This window comes from Herpailurus yagouaroundi, unplaced genomic scaffold, assembly GCF_014898765.1.
Source record: "Herpailurus yagouaroundi ecotype Mexico unplaced genomic scaffold, PumYag 28, whole genome shotgun sequence".
NCBI classification, from domain to species: domain Eukaryota; kingdom Metazoa; phylum Chordata; class Mammalia; order Carnivora; family Felidae; genus Herpailurus; species Herpailurus yagouaroundi.
The window spans coordinates 111,598,647-111,607,203 of record NW_024412376.1 but is presented as its reverse complement, the minus strand read 5'-3'; the positions used below and the strand labels follow the sequence as shown (position 1 = coordinate 111,607,203).

The following is an 8,557-nucleotide window of genomic DNA, read 5'->3' as shown; positions in this document are numbered from 1 at the left end:
ATGGATCCTGAGAAACTTAACAGGAACCCATGGGGGAGGGGAAGGAAAAAAAAAAAAAAGAGGTTAGAGTGGGAGAGAGCCAAAGCATAAGAGACTGTTGAGAACTGAGAGCAAACTGAGGGTTGATGGGGGGTGGGAGGGAGGAGAGGGTGGGTGATGGGTATTGAGGAGGGCACCTTTTGGGATGAGCACTGGGTGTTGTATGGAAACCAATTTGACAATAAATTTCATATATAAATAAAAAAAAAAAGAAAGAAAGAAAAGTACACTTGCAGGGTTCCCTATGGACGTTATCTTGATTTTATAGTTTTCTTTGCTGTATATTGCTCCATTTAGCTTCTGGAAAATGATGTGAATGCTAATCAAGGGCTTGAAGTTGTCAGTATTCAACAGCACATGACGGCATGCTTGCGAACGCTGGCCATCCTTTTCCCCCAGTCATCACAATCTTATTTAAGAGGCTTAGGCAAAAGTGATCACAATGGCAGATGGAGGCCGACAAGGTGTTGAAAACATGGATTTTCACTTATATATAGTCTGATGTGTCTCAACTACTCCTGGCCTCAGTAGAGACCAAAGTGAGCCCTCACTATGGCGTCAGTCCCCAAAGAAATCAATGGGCCTAGCTGGTGACAGACTGATTCTATGAGACTATTCCCATTGTGAAAGGAGCAACGTTTTGTTCTCACAGACATAGGTTTGTATCCTTGATAGCTACTAATTCTCCCGTCTCATAATATTCTGCCAGCAACGTCATCCACAGACTTACAAAATACCTTATTTGCCACAATTATATTCTACATAATACTGTCTCCCTTCTAGGACTCATTTCACAGGAAAAGAAGAGCAGCCAAGGGATTCACAGGTCTTGCCAAGTAACCCATCGTCAAAAGCACCTGGCCTGATAGAACGGTGGATAGAATGTTCTACTAGCAACTAGTTATGGTGCCAGTTGGTAGACCAAGATTCCCCAAAAGATGAGCTTCTATCTTATAAGCTGCAGTATTGGCTTCAAATATACGATTCTTTTCCACCATGATTATACTACATAGCTTCTGGAATAGTGGGGTGGAATTGTGAGTAGCTTCTCTACCTTTGATGCTTAGGAACCCAGTCAATAGAAGTGTTGTTTGTCATCTCCATAGTTCTGCACTCTGCTGATTCAGAGATCTTATGTCCCATGAGAAGAATAAATGCTTGAGAATCAAAATGTTCCAACTGAGTTTGAACTTGGGATGACTCCAGACTACCACTGAATCTATAAGCACACACAGAGAGACACAAAATCAGGTTTCCCTAGACAGTGGTCCCAAGATACACTTAGCCTACAGCCCAGGGGTGGGGATGGGGGTTTTGGTGCTTCTTTTCTTCTTTTCTGATAGGAAAAGCTAATGGAAAATTATATAACATGAAAGAGAAAAGATGGGACCAGTGAGGATCCTGACCTTCCAGAAACAAAAGTCTAGGTCACTTCTCCAACTCAGGTGAAGAGCCCCAATCACCTGAAGCCTGAGCAGAAAGCAAAATAAACATGCAGGACAGTTGGACCTTCTTAAGTGAAGGCATGAAGTTCATTTGTTGTATGGAAATTATATGTATAAGGGAGTGTTAAATGCTGAGCAACCAAAGAGATGAACTGTAACTGTCATTAAGCTACTCTCTCAGCTCACAACCATCCTTCTGTACTCTTCTTTGTGAAGGTAAGGCTGAACACCTTACCAAACCATATTCCATTCCTCCTTCTGCCAGTGATCTACTAGACTTTTTCTACTAGACTACTATAGTCTTTTTCTATAGACTTTTTCCATAACGGGTACTCAGAAAGAGGTAACAGACACTCCTTCTATTCCTTTCTCTGCCTATCAGCTCTCCCCAACAATGTATCTTTATCACAGCAGTGACAAATAATTGTAGTAGCAACACGTCTGGTCCACGTTTGCAATTTTTCCATTACACCCCAAACCAATCTCATCACTCCCTCTCAGAGGTAGCGACAGTAGCCAGTCTGTGCCTCATCATCAGAATTCTGGGTCCCAGCCCCAAAAAGCCTAAGTCCAAAACAGTAAGCTTTTAAAACCATGTCTTCTCTCAGTTCCCCTAAACCCATGGATGGTAGGTGCTTCCTAAAGTTTCTTTTTTACCTTTTCACTTCTCTAATTACCTGGTTAACACAATCAGTTATATTATGTTCCTTCTGTTCAAATCCTTGTGTTTTCTCTTCTGACTGGACCCTGCTCGATACACATCTGTGGCCATTCTGTCACTTGAAATATTTCCTAGACCTTTTGCTTCTGAATCTCCCTTAAGCATGCTCCATTAGGGTTTCTAAACTAAACCTCACTCCAAATTTCTGGCCAGTTACCAGTGATATCCATGCTATCAAATCAGTGGTCTTGTCTTGGTTCTCACCTTCCTTGACCTTTCTACAGCATTTAAGTTGTGCAGTCCCACCACCTTAAAATATATCCTTCAGCAGTCTTCTAGCATAAGACATTCTTATGCATTTTCTCCTAGTTCCATGAGGTTTCAGTGTCAGTCACATTTGCTGATTCCTTTTCTTCCCCCCGTTCCCTGCCACCCACCCCGATTTCTTACTACTTCAGGGTCTCAGGGATAATCAGTCTTTGGCTTCTCCTTTTCCTCTCTATACTTATTCCCTTGTTGGTCTCATCCCATCACATGGCTTAAATGCCACCTAAATACTGTCATGATGGTGGTTCCTGAATTTTATCTAAAACCTGGATATAACCTCTGAATTCTGGATTCATATATTTAACTGCTTGTCTGACTTGACTTGTGTGTTAAATAAGCATCTCAACTATTATATCTTTTGAATGCCAATCTCCCAATCTTCCTTCTACCCTACCCGTTCTATCTTTTTTCAATAAATGCCAACATTAGTTTTCCATTTGCTGAAGACTAAACCCTTGATATTATCCTTGACTGCTCTTTTTCTAACATTATGCATATGATCTCTCACTAAATCCATCAAGTTGAAACTTCCTATTATGCAGAATCTAGTCATTTGTCAACATTCCTGTGCTGATACAACTGTGACATATTTCCTAGATTTTTGTTACAACCTCCTGACTGGCCTCCCTGCTTCTAGCACTGTATACATCACACCCCATCCGGTATTCTTCTTTAATGGAAGACTCAAAAGGATCCTATGAAATGTCCACCAGATCTCATTAGTTTAAGATACTGCACACTGCCATATACACCTTGTCAAAATTATGACAAAGATTTCAAAGAAATTAAATATCTAGACTAGGTATCGATGCAAGCCCTTTCTCCAGTAAGAATAAGCAACTCTACTATTCTACCGAGGACATGTTTCACTTTATTTGTGCAGAGAAAACACTGACTTAGCCTCTGAGCGATCCATTTAAAATAGCATAAATGGACATTTCAACCTACACTTGCTATGATTCTTCATTATAATAGAAAGATGAAACTTTTCAGGAAAAGATAAAGGTCTTTGAAATGATTACTTGACTGACCGTATAAAGTTCTGGGGATGCTTGAATGAAAAGATTGACATGAAGAAAGATAACAGCTTTGCCCTACGCACACACAAAAAAACTGTTTAAATAGCTGTGGGGCTGAGTCTCAGGTCATATTAGAAAGACTCTTTGCCTATTACAGATCTTGAGAATCAGGTAATACTAGTAAAAATTATTTAAATACCTCTAATCCTTTTTTAGGTATGTTCTACAGGAGGAAAAAATTTATTGATTATACCAGGAATGGAAGTTAAGATTATAAGATCTTTGGTTGGAAATTAAGATCATTATAAGAAAATAAGAACATTATATTCATTGCTCTAAACAGGACATGAATTAGTGAATATGCAATTATTTGACAAATTCTGAAGTAGATGAGGGGAATGTGAAATCAGAAGGTAAGCCCTCTGTGGTATCTCAGAAAGCATTTTTAAATGGTAACTGTTGCTCGGTTATTCAATTTCAAGGTACAATTTGGGATTCTAAAACCTGAAAGGAATATGAATGTTATAGTAATAATATTTTACTGTTCTTCATAATTATCACAGTGCATAGCATATTATTTTGTATAAAGTGGCAGCTAAAACGATTTAACAATGGGCCCAATGAACTTAATATGTTTCTCTGTATGCTTCCTTCAAAATGTTCTATAGCTACATTATGTACTCATATAAACATTTTATTTGAACCTATATTTTCATGGCTAAAATTGGAAGTGGCTTTTAATTCACATGAATGTAAACTCTGAAAGTTGTGCAACTCAGAGCTTAATTTGTCTCCCATGAGCTGTTTTGATGAATATGGCTAGAATTTATTTTCTCTACATAGAAACAGCATTTGTTTTCAGACATTCTTCCAGGTTTCTAGTGGGGTCAGGGTGGTTATTGCTGATGACAGCAGGTCGTCTATTCAAGGAAAAAAAATAGAAACATTATGCTATCAAATTTTACAGCTGAGAGTTTAGACATTTATGAGTAAAGAAGGAAAATTATGATATAACATTTCCATATTCAACCTATGACAAACTATTACTTTAAGTACTATTAAATAGAAAGTAGATAATAGATTAGATAGATAGATAGATGCTATGCAGACAATTAAGCTAAGTTAGAAGGTTTAATAATATCCCTGCACCATGAAATGTTTTGATCTAGTTGTGACTTTCTGTGTAAAAAAAATATAACTTTTTAAATACAAAATTATATTGTAAAATATTTTAAATGGAATTTCAGAGACACTAATGTGGGAAATTGTGCATCAAAGAACTGGTGAAATTGAATATCACCAAATGAATTCTATTGGGAAAAAAGTTTAAAAAAAAAAGATGAAGCAAGGACAATGATGAAATTTTAAGAATTTTAACTTTCTTTATCCACAGCATAAATTATAGAGGTGCTAGGAATTTTCCTCAGACATGTGAATAATAGTTTCATATAGCCTTACCTCCAGGTATATGAGGGGCATCAAGGGACTTTCAAATTGTTTTATTCCAAGTGGAGGGGGGGCACCACATAAATAGAAAAATTTAGATAAAGTATGAAGTTGTGCACTTTTTTTCCTTAAGAATTTCACAAATGCATTAGACTAAGATATATATTTTCACTGAGACCAGGGCTAGCTGATTTATATGTTCCTGAAATATTTATTTAATGGCATAACATGTGTCAAGCCTTGCGTCTAGCTGGTATGGATAAAAGTATGCATAAAGAATGGTCCTTCATGGATGAGAACATGTATAGCTTTATAGAATAATAAATAAATATACATAAGTATATATAATATATCATATATATTATAAAAATATATATTTCAAATCTCACTGAACATGTTCAGAACTGCATTATAACTATAGAAGTAGTCTCAAATATGCTAGGTGAAATCCTTGTAATTATAAGATCTACAAAATATCTGGAGTTTAACAATTGCCTAAGCAGTCAGTTAGATCAAAGAATTTCAGAAACCTACTTTTTCTGAGTGGCAGACAGAAAAATATTTATAGAATAATTATGTTAGCTTATTTCTCTTCACTGGGTGAGTTGTAGAGATATCTTCCTTTTTGAAAACTCTTGCGTATATAGGGAGAAATACTGATAAATAAAATACTTCCTACCTTTATTCTTGAGTGTAAGATCGATGCTTAATCATCCTTAATAGGAAGGATTTACCCTTTAAATAGGCCAATGTTGTGACATGTGTTTGTGAGTGCATGTGCATGTATAAAAAGTGAGGATAGAGCATCTGGGTGGCTCAGTTGGTTGAGTGGCTATCTTTGGCTCAGGTCATAATCTCGGGCTTCCTGAGTTCTATCCCCATATTGGGCTCTCTGCTGTCAGCCTGTCAGCGCAGAGCCAGCTTGGGTTCCTCTGTCCCCCTCTCTCTGCTCCTCCTCAGCCTGTGCTCTCTCCAAAAGAAATAAATATTAAAAAAAATAAGAGTAGATAGAAATGAGTGGCAGCAACATACAAAATGGACGTGTTCTGGAGATGTTCACCAGCATCAGCTAATCTAGCCACACATGAAATTAGGATGGAATAGCATTTTTTATAGGGAAATGAATTTACTCTTTAACGTAGTGAAAGGTAAGGCTGAGTTTAAGCAATGACAGTTCTTTTTTTTTTAAGAAGTTTATTTTTTATTTTTTTTAATGTTCATTTATTTTTGAGAGACAGAGTTGGGGAGGGGCAGAGAGAGAGAGAGAGAGAGAGAGAGAATCTGAAGCAGGCTCCGGGCTCTGATCTGCCCCCACAGAGCCCGTCACGGGGCTTGAACTCACTAACCACGAGATCATGAGCTGAGCTGAAGTCAGACACTTAACCTACTGAGCCACCAGGTGTGCCATAGAAGGTCTTTTTTCTTTTCTCTTTTTAATGTTTTTATTTATTTTTGAGAGAGGGAGAGAGACAGAGTACAAGCAGAGAAGGGTCAGAGAGAGAGGCAAACACAGAATCAATCGGAAGCAGGCTCTAAGCTGTGAGCTGTCAGCACAGAGCCCACTGGGGGCTGGAATTCTTGAACTGCAAGATCATGACCTGAGCTGAACTGGAATGCTTAACCCACTGAGCCACCCAGGTACCCCCAAGCAATGACAGTTCTAAAGAGGTAGAGTTTAGGTTGAGAAAATCATTTTTTAGTGACATGACCTTATCCATTACTTAATTTGCTCTCATCTAAAAAGCTCGTAAGTGAAGTGCTTTGGGAAATAAGGAAGTCTAGGTAAAACATTGTGTACACATGAGACCATTTCATTTTCCTTTCTTATTTTAACTCTCCCTTTTGTGTAACTTGCAATCAGATGATTGCTGCCGGTATAAATTTCCACTTTATTGAAGCACATACGTTAATGTTTTTCCCCCACAGAAATCTACAATGAAATTCCTGGTCTTGATTAGTATTTTGAGTGTGCTCATGCAAAGAACAGTAAGTAAAAGAAGAATATGAGTGAGACCTTTACAACTGTTTTTCAAAAATGTCTAAGGAGGCAATTTGTGTATGGTGAGACCGTGTCTTAAGTTATAAATTCAGTAATGAAACGTGCATTGCTTTGACCTGAATATTTAAAAGGAATTTCTAAAAATCCATTTCCTCACCACTTATATTGTACAAATGTAAACAATTTACCACATTGAACCTTATAGTTCGTGGTGAAAGAAACACATGTTGTCGGCCCTGCTGAAGTTTCCCCTGGAAATTTGATTGTCCTTTGCCTCATCCCAGATGTCAGCCATTATGAAGTCTGTGTAGATGCCCCCCTGGCTTGTTTGTAGCATTTTAGCATGTGTGTATATGGCACTTAAGGGGACCATCTATCGTGCATGTATATGGCACTTAAAGGGGGGTTTGTGAGGGTTTAAAATTTTACATAAACAAGACATGCAATTGTATGTGTCTTTCTGCAACTTGCTTTTTTCCCCCAATCTTAATGTTGTTGAGACTTATCCACGTTGACCAATGGATCAATACTTTCACTTTAATTGATCGTTGTCATGCTAGATCAAAGATATAATGCATTATATCTGAGTAAAACATGGACTGTATTTCCTATATGATCCTATCAACTTGATGATCCTTATTCAAGGCCTTTGCATGTATCTAAAAATATTGTGTTAATTATGTCTGCTATCAGCTAAAAAGTGGAGTATTCAATAAAATACAATAGGGTGTGTTCATCCATGTGTGTATTATATTTATATATGTGTGTGCGTAGTTAAAATCTTAAGCCAAAATAGAAATTAAAAATTATCAGAGAAAATACTATTTTCTATCAGCATCACAATGCATTATCTTTTTTTTTTTTTTTTGAGAGAGAGAGAGAGAGAGTGTGAGGGGAGTAAGGGGAGAAGCATAGGGAAAGGGAGAGAGAGAATCTTAAGCAGGCTCCATGCCCAGAGTGGATCCCAAATAGGGGCTCGACATCACGACCCTGAGATCACAACCTGAGTTTACATCAAGAGTTGTACACTTAACTGACTGAGCCACCCAGGTGTCCCGAGATAATCTTTTTTAATGACTACACAATGTAATTAAGTATGAGACCCAGACAAGTGTATTTTGCTAACAATTTCTTCTGTAGCAATTTTCAATATAAAATAACTATGTATTCTAATAGAAAATATGCTAAAAATTAAAATATTAAAATAACTAAATGAAGTATACTACTTTTTGCTTTTTTTTTTTTTAGTGGGGAAATGTTCAAGGCAACTATGATTCCCTCAGCGAAGAGGTAACATTTTAATATATTTACATTTAAAGATAACTCTTAGTTCTATATTTTCTAATACCACATTTGCAGCAACTAATTTCTTAACTCTCAGAGAAATCATTTTATGAAAACTGATGTACTATAGTTACTGTCAAAAGTTTAGGTGATATAATATTAATGCTATCTTCCTAAACTTTAAAAACTTTAATATAAATTCAGACCATAGAGTCTTTTGCATTTTTTTCCACAGAGTATTCCAATGCATTCATTTGGCACTCTGAAATAGGTTCATTCTAGTCCATTTGTTTCTTTTCTTTTCTTTTCTTTTCTTTTCTTTTCTTTTCTTTTCTTT

General features: G+C 36.9%; 2 long non-coding RNA genes across 2 annotated transcripts in view; one reads left to right on the top strand and one right to left on the bottom strand.

The window, feature by feature from the left end:
• The window catches only part of LOC121031555 (uncharacterized), a 33,759-nt gene that overhangs the window by 11,095 nt on the left and 14,107 nt on the right, over positions 1-8,557 (bottom strand). The gene's annotated exons all lie outside the window — the stretch shown is intronic.
• The window catches only part of LOC121031514 (uncharacterized), a 3,282-nt gene continuing 1,595 nt past the window's right edge, over positions 6,871-8,557 (top strand). Inside the window, exons 1-2 of the long non-coding RNA XR_005790758.1 lie at positions 6,871-6,923; positions 8,185-8,226. This is a non-coding gene — a long non-coding RNA (uncharacterized LOC121031514). The remainder of the gene's footprint in view (positions 6,924-8,184; positions 8,227-8,557) is intronic.